Source organism: Mesoplodon bidens (genome assembly GCF_964165515.1).
Source record: "Mesoplodon bidens genome assembly, chromosome: X".
NCBI classification, from domain to species: Eukaryota; Metazoa; Chordata; class Mammalia; order Artiodactyla; family Ziphiidae; genus Mesoplodon; species Mesoplodon bidens.
The window spans coordinates 54,223,369-54,246,656 of NC_138163.1; the positions used below are offsets into that span (position 1 = coordinate 54,223,369).

The following is a 23,288-nucleotide window of genomic DNA, read 5'->3' on the forward strand; positions in this document are numbered from 1 at the left end:
AAAGGACATTGAACACTATGATCTAGAAGCACATTATGATGTTACCCCAGTGTCATGTACCACCCTACCTTTGTCCAGGGTGGTCTCATAATTCTAGAATGGCAGGTCCAGCTGATACAAAATAAAGACAGACAACATAATATTTAGTCTGTGGAGATATCCTAACTCATTACTATGCACACACTGTGATTTTGAACACAACTCGTCCTAAAAACTTGTCAAGAACATCCTGGTGTTTTCGGTTGGGTAATCCATCTACCTTTCACTTGACTGTTACTTCTTTTACAGTACTGCAGGGTCAAAGGTGACCTAGATGGCAACTAATGGCTATAGATACCTCACATGCAGTTTTTTCTCATAATATGGAAAATATTTTATTCCTATAATTCCATTGGGAGGATAAGTTGATAGAGTAGCTGTGTTTTCATCCTTCGAAATACATTCTATAGTTGGTTCTCCTTAAGGCTTTAATTCAATTACTCTGTTTGTTTTCACATGAATACAAGGCTTTCCTCTGGTATAACCAAACTTAGGATCATCCACACCACCACATGCTTGAAGTAAGACAGTAAAAAAACTGACATGCAACATAAACTGGACTTCTCTGTTCAAAAGGCACTTCATCAGGACAGACTGTGAGATTCTTCTGTTCTTCTAAGTCATATGGCTTTAGGTCTCCAATGTACCCTTTATAGGAATCTGGATCAGACAGATTGAATGAATATTCCAACGCAGTCACTGATTTTGGAAAAACCGTAAGTCCTGGACTATCTGGTCACGATATTTTGGAACCTCATGGTTCAGATTCTGAAACATAGCCCACATTGTGAATGAGAAGAGCGCAGCCAGGAACCCATAAAAGCCTGGGTAAAAGGGCAAGATCAAACCTTTGTTTAAGGGCCTTTTCACTGTTCAAATACAAGTGCGTTTTCGTGTATGATGCGCTTGTGTGATTAACCCACAGCTGTACATTCAGTGTACAGTACACACTCAATACTCCCACTCTTTCCGACTGGTTGGGGTGGCAGCGTTAGTCACAAGACAGCTTCAGGGGTGGAAATTTCCTCTTCCTGGGAGTGGAGCAGGGTCTGGCTTCGCTGAACCGCTTGGCACCTCCGCCAGAGTCTCTCCGTACAAAGGCGCGCTACGTACAAATAAGGCCCTGGGGGCGCTCGGGCCGCAGGCTCCAGGCTCGGGCTCCAGGAAGGGGTCCCCGGCTGGCCGGCGCCGCTCAGGAAGGGAGGCTCCGGCTCATTGGAGCCGTCTTAGAGGTTGCTTGCCACAGCATCATTTGTCCATCTCTCTATACTGGTTGCTGAGAATGCTTTCATATATCATGAGAATTAGCCCTAATTTGCAAATATTTACTCTAACCATTCCAGACAAGCTTTGCTGGGATGTTATTGTTTTTGTTATTTGCCATAGGGCATTTAAAATTTTTCAGTAATAGAATCATTTACAAGTAATACAGCTCACTATATAAAATGATCAAAAAATAATATCCTGGCCACCATCGACTGCACAGGGAGATTAAAGCATTCAGAGCTCTGGTAGTTTCGGGACACAGTGAGAAAGCTTTATTGTAATTCCAGGTTTCACTGCTGAGCAGGCATTTACAAGACAGTGTCCCTGATTTACTTCACCTCTCCTAACTTCCCATAGCCTGGTCTGAATTAGGGATTTAATAAGAAGTAACCTGAATAGCTCTTAAGATCAAGGGAGATTTTGGGAGCCTGGTGCTTAATCCCTCACCCACAGGGCTCCCCAGGGCGGGAGACATGATGAAATCACAATGCCACATGAACAGTTCTGTGGACCAGTGACTGGTCCCCTCACACTTAAGGAGAGTGACGTAGTGTCAGCCACTGTCTGAGTCAATGGCACAAAGCATGGGCCTGGGCACACTACACTCTGTATCCCCTTTGCTTTGACCCCAGGCCATGTACCTCCACCAGCCCTCTCAGCTCACAGTGATTCTCTAGGTCCTCGTAAAAGGTAAATGTCATTTTTGTTTGTTATTCACATCAGTAGTTCTCCAACTGTGGTCCCTGGACCAGCAGCATCAGCATCACCTGGGAACTTGTTAGAAGTGCATATTCTTGGGCCTCACCCAGATGGGGCCCAGTAATTAGTGTTTACACGTCATACAGATGACACAAGGCAGTTTGAGAACCATTGCTCTAATCTAGAAATGACTGATAGAGTTTTATATGTTATCACCTCTCTGAGCCTCAGTCTTCTCAGTGGATGTGACAAAATCCCTCACTTTACCACAGTGGTGTGAGGAATAAATGGGAAATCCTTTGCAAATGGTATCTGTTGACTCTTCTGTGTTGTAAGATGAATTACCTCCTGGAGCTAGGAAAAGAATAGAAAATCCTTATACTATTTCCTTTTTTTTAAAGAAAGTGCTATAACTGATCTAAAAAAAAAATAAAGTCTTTTAAAAATGTGCTTTCTTTTCCTCCTTACTTTATCTTCCAGGAGACTATAATACAAAATATAGTGAGAAAATCTATTTTTAAATGTCTGGCACACAATAAGACTTCAACAAATGTTAGTCCTGGCCTACTCTGATTTCCCTCTCACATAAACTACATAGAATACAGCTATCACAGACAGCATCTGGAAATGTAAACAATAAGTAAAATATACATATATTTGCATAATGTATGAAGCTTTGGTGTCATGTCTTCATTGCATGAAGGAGGAGTCCCGAGGGAAGAAAATACTCCCACCATGTCCTTTTTTTAAGATTTATTTATTTAATTTTTGGCTGTGTTGGGTCTCCATTGCTGTACGTGGGCTTTCTTTAGTAGCGGTGAGCAGGGGCTACTCTTCATTGCAGTGCATGGGCTTCTCATTGTGGTGGCTTCTCTTGTTGCTGGCTTCTGTAGTTGTGGCACATGGGCTTAGTTGCTCCACAGCATGTGGGATCTTCCCGGACCAGGGATTGAACCCATGTCCCCTGCATTGGCAGGTGGATTCTTAACCACTGCACCATCAGGGAAGTCCCATCCACCATTTCCTTTTATTCCAGGTGGTTACTTGACCCTATTAGTTTAGCTCAAGTTTGACATTGAAGAGGAATCATTTCTGCCTGATCAGTGTGGCTAGAGGTTTTGCCTGAGCCTCAGGCCTAATGCAAACATTACCAACTTGCCTAGAACACTGTCTGTAACATACCAGCCACTCAGTACACAGGAATGAATGAATGAATGATAGTGACTCCTGGGCTCAGTCTCCGGATGATCACCCATCTCCTCATGTAGAGGGCTGCAATCATGACCTCTGATAAATGGAAAGAAGCAGGTTTTGAGAACCTCTGTGTATCAGGTTTTGTTCTAGGTGTTCGAGATACATTAGTGAACAAAACAAAGTGTTCACCCTCCATGTAGCTTACATTCTAAATTCTTAGAATATAGAGGAAGAATCAGACAAATATACACTGTAATGTCAGGTAATGATAAGTGCTATGAATGTGCATGTGGATATGAGGCTTAGCAAATAGAATTATTATTCCCCCAGCAGCTTAGAGAAATGGCTGATGCCAATTCTGAGGCATTTAATGTACAAGATAAGTCTAGAATATCTTGTTATATCATTTAGCAAAGAAGTGGTCAAAGATTACTAGAGTAAAAAAATTAAGGAATGCTGAGGTCATGTCAAAAGGACACAGGAGATAGCCTGAAGAGTCTTCCACTGGCCTAAGATAGAACTTGAGCATAAAAAAGACTATACCAAAAATAAAAAAGACTATAACAGATTGAAACACATTGAACATGTTTTTTGTTGTTGTTGCTGTTTTGTTTTTTTGTGGTACGCGGGCCTCTCACTGTTGTGGCCTCTCCCGTTGCAGAGCACAGGCTCCGGACGCACAGGCTCAGAGGCCATGGCTCACGGGCCCAGCCGCCCTGCGGCATGTGGGATCTTCCCAGACCGGGGCACGAACCCGTGTCCCCTGCATTAGCAGGCGGACCCTCAACCACTGCACCACCAGGGAAGCCCTGAATATGTTTTTTAAACTGTCAAGACAGTTTTTTAAACTGTCAAGACAGTTCTCAGAAAAAGATATATAAATGACGCTTAAATATAGGAAATAATACTCAACTTTACTCATAAGAGAAGTATAAATTAAAACTAAGGTAAGATAATTTCTCACTTATCAGATTGGCAAAAAGTCAAAGGTTTGACCACATAGTCTTTGGTGAGGCTGTGAACAGACATTCTCATGCTTTGATGGTGGGAATGTAAAATAGTACCACCCCAATGGAGGGGAAGTTGTTGAATCTTGCAAAATTACATAAAGCTTTTTCCCTTTGACCCTGTAATCCCACTTCTAGGAATGTATCCCAAGGATACACTGGCAAAAATACAGTAAAGCATATGCAGTAGATTATTCACTGCAGTTCTATATGTAATAGCAGAAGGTTAAAAAAAAAACACAAATGTCCATCAATAAAAGACTGTTTGAATCAATTGCAATACATCCACATTAAGGAGTATTATGTAGCTGTAAAAAGAATGAGGAATATATACTCTATATACTACTTTGGAATGATCTCCTGGTATATTGCTAAGGTGAAAAAGACAAGGTGGAGAAAAGCATGTATAGTATGCTACCATTTACCTAAAAAGGGAGAGAGAGGGATGAGTACACAGATGATAGTGATAGAGGATGATGATAGATAGAGAGAGAGAGAGATTCCTGATATTAGATCAAAATAATGGGCAGACATCTGATCCACTCCCATCTTGGGCCCCAGGAGTTCAGGCTATGGGATTGGCAGCAGCAAAGTAGCCCAGCTTTGTGAAGACTCCTAGGCACCCAGGCACTCATCTTCCTCACTGAAGCCACCACCAAGATTTCTAAGAAGAAGGTCAATTCAGCTAAAGAGGCAGTAAAGAAAGAGCCCAAGAGGAGATTCACAGGTTGTAGCCAAACCTGTTCCTTCCAAAGTTGAGACTAAGCAAAAAACAAAAGGCAACAAGAAAGAATAAACCTTCAGGAAAAATGTGCAAACAAGAGGGAAAGGAGGAGCAAAAGAGAAATCCACTGGGACTGGGGTGGCTAACCAAGACACTAAAGGCTGCAAAAAAGAAGAAACAAAAAAGGAGAGCATGGCCTCTGATGCAGCAGGACGGAAAGAAGTCAAGTCTGACTGGCATACTTAAACCAAGTCTTACTGGTGGTCCCAGTGCCTCCCTTCTTCAACAATATGGAGGAATGTTTTTTATCAGCTATTTAGAAAATGCAAATTTTTAAGTAGTTCCAGAAACATATTTTTAAGAAGGAAGAAATTCCACCTCATTAAAAAAATATATTTAGATAAGTGTAAATGCTTTGTTTAGGAGATGAAATCATGTGCTGGCTGTTTATTTTTCTGTAAAGCCATAGATTAGTCAGATATTGAATGAAAGGAAGCTTTGACTGCCTTGTGTGTCAACTTAGCATTCCATAGACTGCAGACGAGGGTGGTGTTTATATCCTGTTATACAAAGCATAACTAAATGGTAATTTAGAGCCACAATCATGCACTTAACATGTCATAAATATTTAAAATTATTTATTCATATTGGTTTATTAATTATCATATCAGAAAGCAAGAAAGCTATCAAAGACAATTGGGGTAGTGTCAAAAGCACTCAGGAACCAACTTGAAAAGGGCTACAATGCCAATTTGAATATCATTAAGAATAATAACTGCAATGAACTTATGAATTGAAACACATCAAAAATGTTAAAAACCCATGAGTAATAATGACACTGAAAAATATATTCATTGGTCACCTTTGGAGGATGGTGCTAAGGGAATCCAAGCTGCCCCTCAGAGTGATGAAATAGCTTTCGAGAGGAATTTTTCCTTTATAGACATATTGCAACTAGTAAATGAAGGAAGAATTATAGAATTGGAATATCACCATCTTATAAACCCCTAATGAAATAATGAATCTAGGTAATGACTGTCAGTGACCACTAATATCACAAAGAAGAGATTCAGCCAGATATTCTGTACCTCTTGATAGAAATAGACACAACATTTATGAAATATTCCTGCCCCAAAAAATCAATCTTGAATCAGATCAAGGCACTAGATCTACCAGTTTACAGGAAGTATAAGGAACAAAAGAATATGTTAACCAACACTTCAGAGATGTGATCAGCAAAATCCAAAATGTGATAAACTTTACAGGATAAACAACCTGTTTTCTTCAACAAATAAATTGAAATAATAATTTTAAAATAAAAACAGAGACAGGGAACCAATGAATTGAGAGACTTAAGAGACATCCACAAAATACAATGTATGGATGTATTTGAATCCCGTTTCAAAGAAACTGTAAAAGGAAAATTAGGTATTCAGGAAAATTAGAACACTAAATGGAAATATAATGTTAAGAAATATTGTTAATTGTTTTATGAATAATAGTAATTTCTTTAAAGTCCATCCTGCTTGGATGGATTAAATACAATTGACTATAAATTGATAATTATTGAAGTTAGTTGGTGAGAATATGTTAATCTATTACTATCTACTTAGGTATATATGTTTGAAAAAATCCATATTAAAAATATAAGAAGCATACATTTACAGCGTCCCTACTATAAATTCATGTCCCTACTAAGAGTTGAACTCAGCATGAACGTAAATGCACCATTGGTCTAGTTTGGTAGAAGTGGTTCAGAAAAAGCAATAATGAGGTCAGAAAAAGAAGTATAATTAAATGAATTATGAAGGTCAAACACAGTAAGTCAAAAAAACATAAGCTAAACCCTTCAGCCATCCATAGGCACTCAAGATATTAAGAAGATAAAAGTAATACTAGAGCTTTTCAGATATTCTTGGAATTTTATTTGATTGGAGTCCTACCAGATGCATCTGGTAAGAGAATGATGATAGTGAGTTAGTTCTTCTAAAAAACCAATCTTTGTTCATCTGCAGCCTCCTCTTCTGCCTTACTTCTCTGTCTCAGTAAAAGCTGCCATTGCCTCATCCAACCAGTTGTTCAAGCCAAAAACCTAGGAATCATTGACACCTTCTTCTCCCTCATTCTCCACATCCAATTCTTTACCAAGAGCTGTTAATTTGCAAATACTTCTAAAATACTTCTCCTTCTCTCCATCTCCACCCCTAACATCCTAGCAAATGTCACCATAATTCTCATCCAAACAACTGCATTAGCCTCTCAACTCTTTTAGTTATCCCTCCACTCTTGCCCCCTCCAATCAATTCTCAGAAGTGCAGCTAGAATGTTTTCAAAATGTAAATCCTGTCAGGCTCATTTCCCTGCCTAAATCCCTGCTATGTCTTCCCCTGGGTCTTGAGATAAATACCAGGATCCTAAACATAGTATATAAGGCCCTGCGTAATCTGGTCCCTGCTACCTCTCCAGCTTCATTTTCCACCATTTTGCCTCCCACTTTCTGCAGTCCAGTCACACTGACCTTATGTTCTTCAACTGCATCACACTCTCTCGGTGTCAAGGTCTTCACGTACACAGTTACCTCTGCCTGGAACTCTTCCTCACACCCTACTTCTTGAACCCATTCTTCTGGATAACTCCTATTTATCTTTCAGATACCAACTTAATATCTATTTCTAGAAGTCCTCTGACCCTAACTCCTCCACTCCCACATAAGGTAAAGTGTTGACAGAGTACTTCTCCCATCATAGCCCTTATCACACCATATTACAATTATTTGTTTAATATACTTCTCTCCCAGTAGACTCTAAGCTCTATAAGAGAAATAATCAGGTATGACTTGTTCACTATTTTATTTCCAGCATTTAGATCATTGCATGGCACAGTTTACTCAAAAAATAGCTGTTAAATGAAAGGAAAATAAGTCCCTTGTTGTTTTGAGGACTTCCCTGTTCTGAAGGTGACACAACTGTTTTATTAATGCTTATTAATGAATACTGGTTTAAAAAACATCAGAAGAATCTAAATGTTACAATATTTTCATGTCCTGATGTTCTGCCTATCCACAGACGGTGAGACATTCTATCAATAAGGCCTGTGCCTAAGAATGAGTTTATACATTATGAGTGCCTGCTGTTTAAGGTCAATTCTCCACCTGTACTCTGCATCCATTCCTGTCCAGTATCTTCAGATACTTTGCCTACATCCTTATCTCTCTTTATAGATCATTCTAATAGATCATAGTAGCATCTAAGCCTGCTCTAGTATCACTCATCTTTGAAAAGCCCTCACTTGATCTATATTCCTCTCCACCTACCACTCAATTTCTCAACGGCTCTTGAGAGTAAAATTTTTCTAAAGAATTATCTATTCTCATTGACTCCTCTTCTTAATCTCCCATTCACTCTTCAGTGTACTCTGAAATGGCTTCTCTATCTGAAATGGAATCTCTATCACACCACTGAAACTACTCTTGTCAAGGACACTGAAGACCTCCATGTGCCAAATCCAGTGGACACATCTCTGTTGCCTTCTTGCTTGATTCCTTAACAGTTGAATTCTGTTTTTGAAATAGTTTCCTCTCTTGAATCCTGGGGTACCACTGTCTACTAATTTTCTTCTTACTCCACTAATCACTCCTTCTCAGTCTCTTTTGCTGGATTCTTCCATATGCTGGGGTTCCTCAGGGATCTTTTCTCGACCCTCTTCTCATTTCCCACTCTATACCCTTTCCTTAAGAGGCATTCTCATGATTACAATTACAGCCTATGTACTGGTGACTCCCAAGACTATAACTCCAGCCCAATCCTCTCTGCTGAGCTTCAGATTCATATACCTGACTGCCTGCTGGACATCTCCACTTGATGTTCTTCGAGTACTTCAAATTCGAACATGTCTGATAGCAGAGTCATCATCTTCATTTTAAATGTGCTCCTCTTCCAATGTTACCTATCTCATGGGCACTACCATCCAATCACTTGCAGAAGCTAGAAAACCAGAGTAATTCTTGATTTATTCTTCCCCTCTATCTCTAATCAGCCATGAAATTCTACTATTTCTACAGCATTAGTATCTTTTGACTCTTTCCAAGTATCTTTTCCCCATCCCCAGAACCAGAAGCCCTATGAATTAAAAATATTGTAGTACTCTCATTTCTGCTCTAATTCAATAGTACTAAACTCACATGTATGTTAAAATTAAAATAGCTTCTGACAAAGGCTTCTTCCTTGACCAAACTTTAATTAGGCTTCGCTGAGCCCTCTTCTTGACTAAGACTCAATCTTGGCCTACCTTTAGCAAAGAATCCTGTTAAGACAGTTTGGCAAGAATGTCCCTATGCTTGATATTTCCTCTTAGTAATTTTCTATACACTGACCCCCTCACTCTTCTCATAGACTATAAATCCCCAGCTGTCACTGTGGTATTTGGAGTTGAGTTCAGTCTCTCTCCCTTGCTGCAATAGTCTCTACCCTGTCGCAATAATCTTGAATGAAGTCTTCCTTACCATTTTAACAAGTGTTATAATAATTTTTCTTTGACATTTCTTCCAAATTTATTGATTATACACCTAATAATTTCATCAGAACTAATTTTTTCTTTTCCTTGGTTCCTCCACCCTTCTGGTGCCCTAAATATCAATATATGCTTAGTCTGCCTACTGGGAAATTTAACACTATTCCCTCCTACACTTTAATTCAGACTATCGACACTTACTGCCAAATCAACCTGTTTCCTGTGACCATGCTGAGTTATTTGTATTGCTGTTTCTTCTAACTGGAATCCCTTTGTCTGTCCTCCACATTTGATGGACTAACTTTAGCTTTCCTTCAAATCTCTTCTTAGACATAATTCACTTTGGGAAGCCTTCTCTACCCCAATAGTGTGCTAGAATTAACTTATCCTGACTTTCAAGAGCCCATTATGCACAACTCTATGTTCAGTGATATCAATTTGGTAGCTTGAAACTGGCCATGATGGGAGCATTTCCACCATGAAAATCAGCAAACACTAACAAATCAGGGCTTTTATTTTTTTCAGAGAACTGATTGTTAAACATTAACCGGCACACCACTGCGCTGCCTCCTCCCCACCCATCCCAAATTTGGGTTAGATGGCTCTGCTATGGGCTCTGATAATAACCCTAACCCCCATCACTATGTACTGTAGGTTACTTGTCTGTGTCTCCCTCCATACTGAAATTTTCTTGAGAGTAGAGATACTATATCTCTAGATTCTTAGCCAGTATTTGGTTCATGTAAGTTACTAATTAGTGTTAGTAGTCTTTGACAGATTGTTTATCTGAATGAATGACTAGAATGCATGCTTGTTAAACACTTGCCCACCGTGGGAGGACCATTAGCAGATATGATGGTTCTTGACTACCATCTTCAGTGATCACTTATTTGCCTGAAAAGCATGGAATCAGAGCAAAGGGACTGAGCTGGATACTTTCCATGACCTGTGCCATCAAGCTGTGATTTGATGCAGATATTTCATCTACACCATAGGTATATGTTTGTCCTACAGAGTGAACCATGCTAACCATGGTCCAGGGATCCCCCTCTCTCTTCCCTCTCAAGCAGCAGAAAAGACTGTAGTGTTTGCCTGTCCGATTCACCCTCTTCTTGGCTGCTATTGTTCATCAGCCAGCATTTTCGGTTAACATCAAGGGACTACAATAGCATGCAGATCCAGTAATATCTGGCATAGCAGATTTCCAAATCCACTCATATAAGGAGATAGAAATGGTACCATAAGCAGAGTTCTCGTGTAGAGGAGAACCTCTCTAAAATAGCTACAGCCAGAAGCTTGAGAGTTGTAACTCAGCTAGACATCCTTGATCTGTGACTACAAATCCCTGGATAGCTAGAAGCACCCCTGGGGATTCCAAAAATAGTTATGGCGGAATACTCCATAGTCCTGCTACTCAAAGTATGATCTGAGATCAAACAGCATCAGCACCACCTGAGAGACTGTTAGAAAAGCAGAATCTGGGACTTCCTTGGTGGCGCAGTGGTTAAGAATCCGCCTGCCAATGCAGGGCACACAGGTTCGATCCCTGGTCTGGGAAGATATCACATGCCGCTAAGCCCGTGCGCCACAACTACTGAAGCCCGCGTGCCTAGAGCCTGTGCTCTGCAGCAAGAGAAGCCACTGCAATGAGAAGCCCATGCACTGCAAGGAGGAGTAGCTCCCGCTCACCGCAACTAGAGAAAGCCCATGTGCAGCAACAGACCCAACACAGCCAATAAATTAAATAAATAAATAAATTTATAAAAGAAAGAAAAGTAGAATCTTAGGCTCCACTCTGGACCTATTGGATTAGAGTCTGCATTTTCAGCATATTCCTCCAGGTGATCTGAATGCATATTTAAGTTTGAAAGGCACTGATCTATAGAACATCGAATTTTCTGTAACCAAGCAGTTAGAGCCATAGAGTTTAGGGTGTGAATGCTAATGACACTTCATAATAATAAATACTATTTATGTACCATGAAGGTATTTACATTCATTCTGTCATTGAATGAAAAAGTAACTCTACTACTTAGTCAGTTAAAATCAACATGACGCTGAAGCGTGAAAGCTCACCATCTGAAAAAGAAGCACCCTAATAAACACCACAGGCTTGGGAGTGAAACAAAGCCTGGATTTGAGTCCTGCTTATTTCATTCACTTGTAGAATGATCTTGAAAGAACTACTTAACTTTTCTAAATAACCATTTCTTCATCTGTAAAATGGCGATAGTAATAGTATTTTATTTTCAGAGTGGTGGTGAGAATTAAATGCAAAAATATATATAAAATGTCTGGCATATGGTAGTTACTCATTAAATGTAAGTTCCCTCTCTCCCTGCAACCTCCTTTCTGAAAAGAAATTAAATTTAGAATAAAACACACAGCTCAATCATGCCACGGAGAGCCTTTGGAAATTTAACAGCCAAAAGGAAAATAAGTTCTAGTTTGTACATGATGTGGTAAATTCAATACCATTTCTGTGTGGTACAATGAATTGGTTTGATAGAACCTGGGTTGAAAGAAAGACCGTTACATTCTTTTCAAATCAATTGGTGGGATTTCCTTTCAGTTTTTGGATTTCCTAGGTTACTATCAGAGATGCATGTTGTATTCTTCCATGCTCTCTGGGAAGCATATTTTGGCCTGGTGTCTTTACCTATCAAAACAGAGACACAAGCCTAGACAGACAGGAGAGAGTAAATACTGAGGAGTACTGGGTGGGCAGCCCAGGTCCCACACAGTCTTTCCCAATCCAGGGCCACCACCATTAAAGCTTCTTCTCTTTACATCTGTTTTGTCATCTGATTGTTCTCTGATATCCCTGTTCCCACCTCCCACCATGCTCTATGAATACCAGAAGCAAGTTTTTCAGGGTTTTGTTGTTGCTTCTGCTGTAAGGAAACAACACGATGGTGACAGCAGCAGCTTCCCCTCCCCTTAAGTGTGGGCTGGACTCACTTCCAACTGAAAGAATATGACATAAGCGAGGGTGTGTGTCTAGGTCACAGGTCTCACAGCTTTCTGTTTGATCTCTCTCAGGTCATTCATTCTGGAGGAGGACTCTCATAAGGACTCTCAACCAACCCTATGAAGAGATCTACATGGTGAGGAACTGAGACATCTTGCAAGCCCCATGAGCCCATCTTGCAAGTGGCTACTTCAACTCCAGTCAAACCTTCAAATGGCTGCAGTCCTGGCTGACATCTTTTTTTTACAGGTATATTCTTTTTTAATATAAATCTATTTATTTATGGCTGCGTTGGGTCTTCATTGCTGCGTGTGGGCTTTCTCTAGTTGCAGCGAGTGGGGGCTACTATTCCTTGCGGTGCATGGGCTTCTCATTACAGTGGTTTCTCTTGTTGCAGAGCATGGGCTCTAGGTGCGCAGGCTTCAGCAGTTGTGGCACGCGTGCTCAGTAGTTGTGGCTCGTGGGCTCTAGAGCACAGGCTCAGTAGTTGTGGAATACGGGCTCAGTTGCTCCATGGCATGTGGGATCTTCCCAGACCAGGGCTCGAACCCGTGTCCCCTGCATTGGCAGGCGGATTCTTAACCACTGCACCACCAGGGAAGCCCCCCCGGCTGACATCTTGATTGCAACCTCATCAGAGACCTGGAGCCAACTTAGCCACTCCCAGATTCCTGACCCTCAGAAATATGTGAGATAATAAATGTTTGTTGTTTTAAGCTGCTATATTTGGGGGTAAGTAGTTATGCAGCCATAGGTAACTAATAAGAGACTTCAAATAATTTGCTCCCCTCAAAAGGCAGACTTATATATACTACTGGAAACAATGTATAAAGTTGCCATTCTCTGTCCCCTGGTTTTGTTTAACAATTCTCCCCATAGGAGACATCACATGTCTGCTCTTCTTCTTGTATTACTCAATCAGCTTTTGTGGAAGGCATAGTATTTGTTTAGGGGTAACACTGAATGAACAAGATGAGTACACCTGAAACTATAAGAGACCAACCAAGGGGGATTTAAAATCTGCTCAAAAAGAACCAAGAGATAAGAAATCAAGGTGGCTGGAGAAGTAAAAAGTGGTTTCAAAGAAGAGGTAAAACATTTTCAGCATATTCTGCAGAGAATAAAACTGTTTTTCTAACCAAAAAAAGTAAACTAATATCAACTGAGAAATACTGAATTGGGAACAAGTGGAAGAACCAACCTTATATGTAGCAAATTTTCCTATCCAGCTCACATACACTTCTGTAAATTTGAAGATAATGCTGTAACAGTTTGGGAACTATTTGTCCTTGATCTAGTGAGCAGTGAGACCTTCTGGAACAGAAGGAAAGTGCGTCATCACAGCCCATAAACAATAAAGCCAACTGTCAACTGGAAATAAACATATATTGAGCACCTACTGTGTGCCAGGCAAGGGACTCTGCATGGGGAAAGGTGGCTTGCCTTAACCAGACTCCTCTCCCCAGGGTTGGCATCCCTCCTTTTCGCCCTGCTTGATACTCTTCCTCCACAAAATAGATGAGTAGGGGCAAGGAATCTAGACATAGAGCTAGAAGGAGAGGGGCAAATTCCTGTCACTACCACTAATGAGACTTCATAATAAGCATGTACCATGAGTATAAACTAACGATTATATTCATTTTGCCATTTAATCTAAAAACAACTGCATTTTCTCCACTCCTCTCTAATTTCCAGCAATCTGCTTTTTTACCAAAATAAGGCTGGTCCTCCCCCTTCCTTGAGACTTGGTTTATTCTTCTCTGAAATGAGAGTAACTATGCTCCCTCGTGGGGTTGATCTGAGGATGTAATGACATCATGTGTGTGTGAGAGCCAAACCCTGTGAAAATTGAACTCTAGCATGTTAAAGGGGTGTGGAGAATGCAGGAGTCTCTTGAGGGAACAGACAATGGTGTAGTTTGCCAAGAGCACAGATGGCTTGGAAGAGAGGACTAGAAATGTAGCTTGGATCCATGGAGTGGGGAGCATTGAATGCCAGCTCAGGACTCTACAAATAATGTCAGAAACTCCAGCCTGGATAATGTGTTGGTTGGGGCAGGGGTGAGAATACTTTGGCATAAGAATAATAATATTATTTCAAGTGATAATGGCATACAAATGTTATCTTTTATCTCTTTCCACTTATTTCAAGATCTTATTTATTGTGGTTAATATGCAACATGTCTTATTTTCTAGAATTTTAACTCCTAAATTTCATCTCAAATGAAGCTGTATACATATATAACATTTGTATTTTACTCACAACTTTCTGACAACAATGTTATTCCAAGACCTTGGGAGATGGAGGGAAGTGACAGCCAGGGTAAGCAGTATGTCTTTCTATTGATAGGCAGTGGGATGCCTCTGAGAGTGTCTGGGTAATAAGATCACAACCAGCTTCAGGAATCCTCTTGGGGTTAATGAGCTTCCCAGGATCCCACGGAACTGACACAACCTGTGCTCAGTAAATATGACTTTCTTTCCTTCTGAGACTCTATCCCCACTCGTTACCCTAACCCCAAAGGTGTTCACTCCTGACACAGGCCCCTATGGGGGTCATGATTTATTTGTGGAAAATAAATGGTTCCATTTTGGGGTTAACAGTCACACCTCACATGAGACTTAGCACATGATCAGTACTCAATAGATATTTTTTGAATGAATGAACAATGGATGGATAGGTAAATGGAAATTTGACCACACTGCTCTCCCGCTGCCTCTTACCTCCAGCCATACTGGCACTCTTTCAGTCTCTTCTACTCACCATGCTCTCTCTGAACACATAGCCTTAAGCCTTCTCCCCAACCCCCAGCTCCAACCTAATTAGTCTCTATTCTTCTGTTACCTCTTAGCTCAATAATCCGTTCTCAGAGCAACATTCCTGACCACCTTGACTAGTCAAATCTCCCTATTTTATAGGCCCTCATAGCATCATGGACCCCTTCTTCCTCGTACTTGTCCTCACTGGCAAGTGCACAGTTGTATAGATATCTGCATGCTATTTGGCTCCCCTACTAGATTATGAGCTCCATGAAGACAGAGACCTTGTAGATGATTTTTGCTCGCATCTGTTTCCTCAGCATCTAGCACAGTGCCTGGCAACAAGTAGGCCCTCAATATGTATTTCGTGAATGAATGAGTAGGCATTTTTAGGTGGTCTTTAAAAAAATTGCCCTCCCCCCAGCAGGCCAGGCTGATATATACTACGAGAAGCACTGTCTGAGAATGCCTTCTGTCAAAGAGAAACAGAGCCAGACACCAGACAAAAGCAGTAAAGACAGATTTTTTGCAATAGGGGAAAAGAAACTTCAGTACAGAACTGGGCTCAATTATGAATACAACAAGGACAAGTGGGGATTTATAGCCAAAGAACAGAGTGAGAGAGTCAGCAGATGGAAAAATTACTAAGAGGAGACATCAAGGGGAGGGAGATTCTTTCTAAATTGACAACAGAATTTTTGCTAGAGGCAGGCCAAGGTGATAAGATATCAAGGGTGGGGGATGACTTCACAGGAGTCTTGCTAAAACTGGGATAGGCATGCCAAGGACACGATCACAGGTCAGGGTCCCAGAACAAGGCCTAATTATAAAGGGGGCTTAGAAGAGCCTGTCTAAAGTTTGGTCAAGGACAGAGTCTTTGTCAATTCCTCAGGCTGTTGTATTTTTATCATTATGACCTACCTTTCCTTTTAGTCTTCCCACAAAATATATCATATCTCCACTATTCTTTACTTATTACTCCATAGGCATTTAAAGTACTTCTTTGAGGTATAACTTATATTCATAAAGTTCACCCATTTTAAGTCTACAGTTCAATGGCTTTTAGTAAATTTACAGAGTTGTACAAACCATCACCATAATCTAAGTTTAGGACATTTATCTCTAAAAGATCTTCCATGCCCATTTGCAGTCACTCTCCCATCCCCACCCCATAGGCACTTTTGAAGACCCTCATATTTGCTTAAGGATAAAAGATACAGCCTAACCATCAAACAAAAATCAAAACTACCACATGTGAATAATTTGAGAACCACCAAGTAAGAACTGTACAGTCTGATTATTTGCTTAAAAAGATTTAGGACAGGACAAATCAGTGTGAACTGAGGAATAAGAGAAAGTTTCAAGGAAGATGTAGAATATTGTAAGGCTTTGCTACAAGGAAAAATATGCAAAAATAAAAGGATAATAATATGAGTTTATAAATACTCAAGCAAACAAAAGATCCAAGATGTTTTCAGAACTTTTAAAGTTCCAATATGGTGTTGTGACAGTTGGCTACTCAACAATGGGAGCTTCTATAACAGAAGAAAAAGGATTAATCACAAGCCATAAAAGTTGAATCAACACTCAAATGAAAATAAACATATATTGAGCACTCACTCTGTCCCAGGCAAGGGGCTCTGCATAGAGAAAAACCGATCACCACAGCTCACAAAAGGCCCCCTCCCACCTGATCTCTGGGCTTCCCTGGGGTGGGGGAGCACTGGGCATGAGGAGCACAATTCCCTGTGGGGCCAGCCCAAGAAGACCCACAGAGGGGACACCCAGGGAGGTTATAGGGCCATTCCTTCCCTGGCCTGTAGCCTGGTTTGGCCTTGGGCCTCTTACTCCTAGTGCCCAGCTGGACTGAAGGGAGCCAGAGGGGCTTGGGAGGGCAAGCGAGGTTCCCAGGTGATGAAATAAAAATTCACATTTTAAATTAAGACAAGAAAAATTTACACATAAAACCTTTTCTCTGCCCTTTGGCCTCCTTCCTCCCCTCTAGTGTGTATCTGCTTTATGCATTAACCAGACCTCCCCAGTGGCAGAAATACCTGCTCAATCATAAAGATCAATTTTTCTACTTCTGGCGCCAGCCATGTAGCTCCTTAGAATGTAACATTCCTTTATCAATCCTGTAAGGGGTCACGATGATCCACCACTCACCTTGTATGTGTAGACATTTTTGCTGCACTTTATGTACAACATATATGCCAATATATCATTTCCCTTAAAGATAGTACAGAACAGACTGGTCATATGAGCTAGAGAGCTACTGGGCCACACCCAATGGAAATTAACTTAAATACTTACTTATTACCTTATTAATGTTACTAGCTCTATTACTTGTATTCTGCCTATTTTACAAGACTAATGTTTCTAGCGTTACCAAATGTATGAAAACTGTAAAATAGATAGCTAGTGGGAAGCAGCCGCATAGCACAGGGAGATCAGCTCGGTGCTTTGTGACCACCTAAAGGGGTGGGATAGGGAGGGTGGGAGGGAGGGAGACGCAAGAGGGAAGACATATGGGAACATATGTATATGTATAACTGATTCACTTTGTTATAAAGCAGAAACTAACACACCATTGTAAAGCAATTATACTCCAATAAAGATGTTAAAAAAAATAATAATGATGACTAGGCTACTTGAAACAATTGACCAAACATAGTTCTGTAAGATCAATGATTGTAATGTGTAACTCTAGATATGTGAAGAAGCAACAAGAAGGAACCTTTTCTTGGACCATAGCTGTCTAGTAAGACAGGTGGTCCAGAGACTTTTGGCTACTGTTAACAGGGCCTAGTTCAATAGTAGCACATTGAGTGGCCTATCAATGAAATCTTGATGACCTAGGAATGAGCATTCCTAGCACCGTTGGACAAAATGGTCATGAAATGCTTCCCAAACCTTTGTCAAAATTAAGACCAAAAGGGAGGGCATCATAAAATAAAGAATGTTGCCCACTATCCAGTTCTACATGAATCAAGTTATTAGCCACTTCAGTTGCTGACCTACAGTACACCCTGAAATGAATTCAGGACAAAGATCAAGATGAGGCACTTTGTGCCCCGGGAAAACTGGCAAAACTGGCCCTCAGATAGTTTGATACTTCCAGGAGAAAATTTTATGAACCCAGTTTCTTGCATCTTCCCATACTTAGAAAAACACAAAAACCATTAACTAAGATATCTTTTCCTCTCAAATAGCAGTAACCTTCTACCAAGATGTGTGCTTGATTTCAAATACACTTTGTCAAATAAAAAATGTCAATGGCCATCTGGCTGTACACGGATTGAGTCATTAGCCACTGCAGTCATTAGCCACATACCTTAAAAGGAGTTCAGGATAGAGATCAGGAATGAGGCGCTCTGTACTGTGGGAAAACTTGCAGAACAGGTCTTCACATAGCTAGATATTTTCAGGAGAATTTTTTTATGAACCTGGATTCTTTCATCTTCCCCTACTTAGAAAAGCATGATAACCATTAACTAAGATAGCTGTTCCTCATGACTAGTAGCAACCTTCTACCGAGAGTGTGCTTGGCTGCACATAACCTCTTTGCCAAAATCACGTATATGCTGACTTCCTCTCTTATCTCTTCAGAGCAGTTCCTCAGAGCTATCTGAAAGGCTGTCTTCCAGGCTATAGTCCTCAGTAAGTACCCAAATAAAATTGAAACTCACAGCTTTCACATAGTGTGTTTTTAGTTCAGTTGACAGTTTTGGCAACCATGAAGAGACCCAGAGCAGACTTCTCTCCTTAGCTTGAACTCTACAAGGATCTGGAACCTTGGTACCAGCAGGACCCCTTGTGCCCATCCACCTTTTCAGTGAGTTCAGACAAATTTGAGTAAGCCTCTCCTGGTTCTTGGATCTCCTGATTATTGGTTCATGATCCAAATTGAGTTTTATTTGGCAGTGTATAACAGGTACCTGGCCCCCCCCAGTTGAAAGATACTGTGGGAGTCCTGTTGAAAGACACTGGGAAAAACGATGTCCCCCAGTTAAAAGATACTGGGGACCCTGGTTGAAAGACGTTAGGATTTACTCAGTTGAAAGACACTGAGTTGTCTGGACTGGGTGATTATGTGGGAAGTTGGCCTAATGTCTTTCCTAAACAAGGTGTGTCAAAAAGCCAGCCTCCAACTAACCCCCCATCCAGGCTAATATACATACAAAACTTATATTTACAAGTACTTACTTAATTGGAAATTAATGGAAATCTCACCCTGAAAATGGCTGAAATGAGGCTCTTTTATTGCGTATGCAGTTAAGTTACAGAAAGCTGACTTGGTAAAATATCTTTTCAGCATTTTGACCCTGAGGGAACAAGTCCTCCTAGAAGAACTTGTTTTTCTCTCCCTGTGCCTTGAGATATAAATGTTATAGCAGGGCTCTCAGGAACACTTACCTTATCAAGACCACCTCTAATTCCTGAGACTGAGAAAAAAAAGGAGAAAAACTCAAGTGAGTAAACTTAACTTACTATAACTGTTATTTATAAACTAGTGAGTTTATATTGGAATACTCGATTCATGACTAAGTTTTAAAAATAAAACTGTAAGATCTCTGGCTGTATGTATGTCTATGTATCTATATTATAAATATGATATGTCTCTACCTGTGGATGATATTACCAAAGTTAATTTGTAAATGAGTTCTATTTAATTGACTTGATAGAAATTAAGAACTTATATAAATTATCAGAAATATAAAAGAAATTAACCTAAATGAATTTAAGGTTCATGTGATCTGGAAAGTATTCAGTATTAAATTAATATCTGATATTAAAATTAGTTTAAGCTTGTTGGTTTCATTAATATAGACATTTCTTTAGATTCATTGACATTAAGTATAATACTTTTATTGTACCTAGGTTTACTGGAAGTCAAATAATATATCTGTTGCAAAATTTGTCAGCAAGAAGAATAACTTGGTATGATGAAAATTTTTATAAGTAAATTAAATGTAAATGAGATAAGAGCTTTTAGGTAAACTCTTTAGGAATAATTATGTTTTAGGAATATCTAGTTAAAATAGTCTCTCTAGATTTTGGTAACTTGAAACTTGAGTTTTGCTAAATTAAGGTAAATGATGGAAGTTTATTAACTGTAGAGTTCATTCCCAAATAAAATACGACATTGGAACATTAATTACTGAACATAAGCTTCCTTTTACAAAGAAAATAAAGATATTTAGGACTATTAATAAATATGTTTGGTGCCCCACTGAGACATTTTCTATAAGAAAACACATGTCTTTTAGAAATTATAAATAGTGATTATAAGTTTGCCAATCTACAGATTGCTAATGTAAAAGACAGTTCATAATTGCTTACTTCTTAGTTTTCATAGAAATTAAGGTTTTTAAGGGTTGACGTTCACTAAAAATTAATAAGGAAAACATTTTCATATGCAAGAAAAAAGAAAGGATAAGAAATAGAAATGCATTCTGTTAAGATAAAAGGAAGTAGTTTTATCCTAAAGCTGGTTATTCCTAAATGGGAAAGAAAATAAGGGACAAATTAATATGGAAATAGAAAGTTGTAAGATGTTTGTATAAAAGAGGAAAAAGAACCTTTAGAAAGGAAGTCTCTATGTTCAGGACTGACTAGGATTAGAATAAATTTAACTGAGTAAGTGAATTTTAATATTAAAAGTAAGGTAGTGCAAAATCCAAATTTGGTTTTTCTCTCTGTTAAGAGAACAAAATTTTCTTGAAATATTGAGCTGCTTTTGACAACAGATTGTAAGTTACTTTACCTTTTAAATAATCTCTTGTACTTTCTGTATTTACCTTTGAAATCTTTTATTGTCACTTGGTTAGGTGAATAAGTATTATTTCACAGTGCCCGATGATCCTATTTGTCCAAATGTTTTAAAATCTTTTTGAGGGACTTCCTTGGTGTCACAGTGGTTAAGGATCCGCCTGCCAATGCAGGGGATATGGGTTCAAGCCCTAGTCCAGGAAGATCCCATGTGTCGCAGAGCAAATAAGCCTGTGCACCAAAACTACTGAGCCTGTGCTCTAGAGCCTGTGAGCCACAACTACTGAGACAACGTGCCTAGAGCCCGTGCTCCGCAACAAGAGAAGCCACCGTAATGAGAAGCCCGTGCAGTGCAACGAAGAGTAGCCCCTGCTTGCCGAAACTAGAGAAAGCCCGCGTGCAACAATGAAGACCCAACGCAGCCAAAAATAAAATAAATTAAATAAATAAATAAATAACTTTTTGAGATTCCCAAAGATCATATTCTAATTGAAGTTCTTTTGACCTCTAGCCAGGTTTGGGATATTTCAGAGGTCCCCTGAGACATCTCAGAAAGAGATATTAAAATAATTAGGCTTATTTGGCATGTTAAATTACATAAGAAGCATTGTCAAATGAGTGATAAGCCTCCTAAGTTATACCGTACGGGTAAATGTTATTGATATAGATATTCTAGAAATTATATGGAATTCCTAAAAATCTGGTATGTCCTGGTAAAATATTATCATTCATAACTCTAGTTATTATCTTAAAATATTGTATGTCACAGCAGTAACCAAGTTTCTTTGTCAATTGCATTGTAATGAGGTCTTTTTTTTTTTTACTGAAGTATAGTTGTTTTACAATGTTGTGTTAGTTTCTGGTGTACAGCAAAGTGATTCAGTTACATATATTATTTATATAATATATATATATTCTTTTTCAGATTCTTTGCCATTATAGGTTATTACAAGGTATTGAATATATCAGTAGTTCCCTGTGCTATAAAGTAGGATCTTGTTGCTTACCTATTTTATATATAGTAGTGTGTATCTGTTAACCCCAAACTCCTAATTTATCCCTCCCCTCTCCTTTCCCCTTTGGTAGCCATAAGTTTGTTTTCTATGTCTGTGAGTCTGTTTCTGTTTTGTAAATGAGTTCATTTGTATCGTTTTTTTTAGACTCCACATATAAGTGATATCGTATGATATTTGTCTTTCTCTGTCTTACTTCACTTAGTATGATAATATCTAGGTCCATCCATGTTGCTGCAAGTGGCATTATTTCATTCTTTTTTTTGACTGAGTAGTATTCCACTGTGTATATATCCCACATCTTCTTTATCCATTCACTGTTGATGGACATTTATGTTACTTCCATGTCTTGGCTATTGTAAATAGTGCTGCTATGAACATTGGGGTGCACGTATCTTTTCAAATTAGAGTTTTTGTCGTTTTTGGCCAGGAGTGGGATTGCTGGATCATATGGTAACTCTATTTTTAGTTTTTTAAGGAACTGCCATACTGTTCTCCATAGCAGCTGTACCAATTTACATTCCCACTAACAGTGTAGGAGGGTTCCATTTTCTCCACACCTTCTCTAGCATTTATTTATTATTTGTAGATTTTTGATGATGGCTATTCTAACTGGTGTGAGGTGATACTTCATTGTAGTTGTGATTTGCATTTATCTAATAATTAGTGCTGTTGAGCATCTTTTCATGGGCTTGTTGGCCATCTGGGTGTCTTTTTGGAGAAATGTCTACTTAAGTCTTTTGCCCATTTTTTTGTTAGGTTGTCTGTTTTTTTGATATTGAGCTGTATGAACTGTTGTATATTTTGGAAATTAATCCCTTGACAGTCGCATTTTTTGCAAATATTTTCTCCCAATCTGTAGGTTGCCTTTTCATTTTGTTTATGGTTTCCTTTGCTGTGCAAAATCTTATAAGTTTGATTAGGTCCCATTTGTTTATTTTTGCTTTTATTTCTTTTGCTTGGGGTACTGACCTCAGAAAACACTGCTACCATTTATGTCAGAGAATGTTTTGCCTATGTTCTCTTCTAGGAGTTTTATGGTGTCATGTCTTATACTTAAGTGTTTAAGCCATTTTGAGTTTATTTTTGTGTATGGTACGAGGGAGTGTTCTAACTTCATTGATTTACATGCGGCTGCCCAGGTTTCCCAACATCACTTGCTGAAGAGACTGTCTTTTCTCCATTGCATATTCTTACCTCCTTTGTTGAAGGTAATCAGGTCTTTGTGCCTTTTGTCATTCATAGACAGTTACTGTTTTACTCTGATACCTTTGCAAAAATGCTTCATCTGCAAAAAGATTCATAGAAAGGACTTTTTGACAAGTATACGTTTCT

At 39.3% G+C, this 23,288-nt stretch overlaps 1 pseudogene across 1 annotated transcript in view; it reads right to left on the reverse strand.

Moving 5' to 3' along the window:
* Positions 1–309: 309 nt before the first annotated feature.
* Positions 310–23,288, reverse strand: part of LOC308609334 (sodium/potassium-transporting ATPase subunit beta-3-like) — a 28,377-nt pseudogene continuing 5,398 nt past the window's right edge. Inside the window, exons 3-5 of the transcript in view lie at positions 19,585–19,613; positions 1,104–1,230; positions 310–908 (exon numbers count right to left, since the gene is read on the reverse strand). The product of the transcript in view is annotated as a sodium/potassium-transporting ATPase subunit beta-3-like (transcript). The remainder of the gene's footprint in view (positions 909–1,103; positions 1,231–19,584; positions 19,614–23,288) is intronic.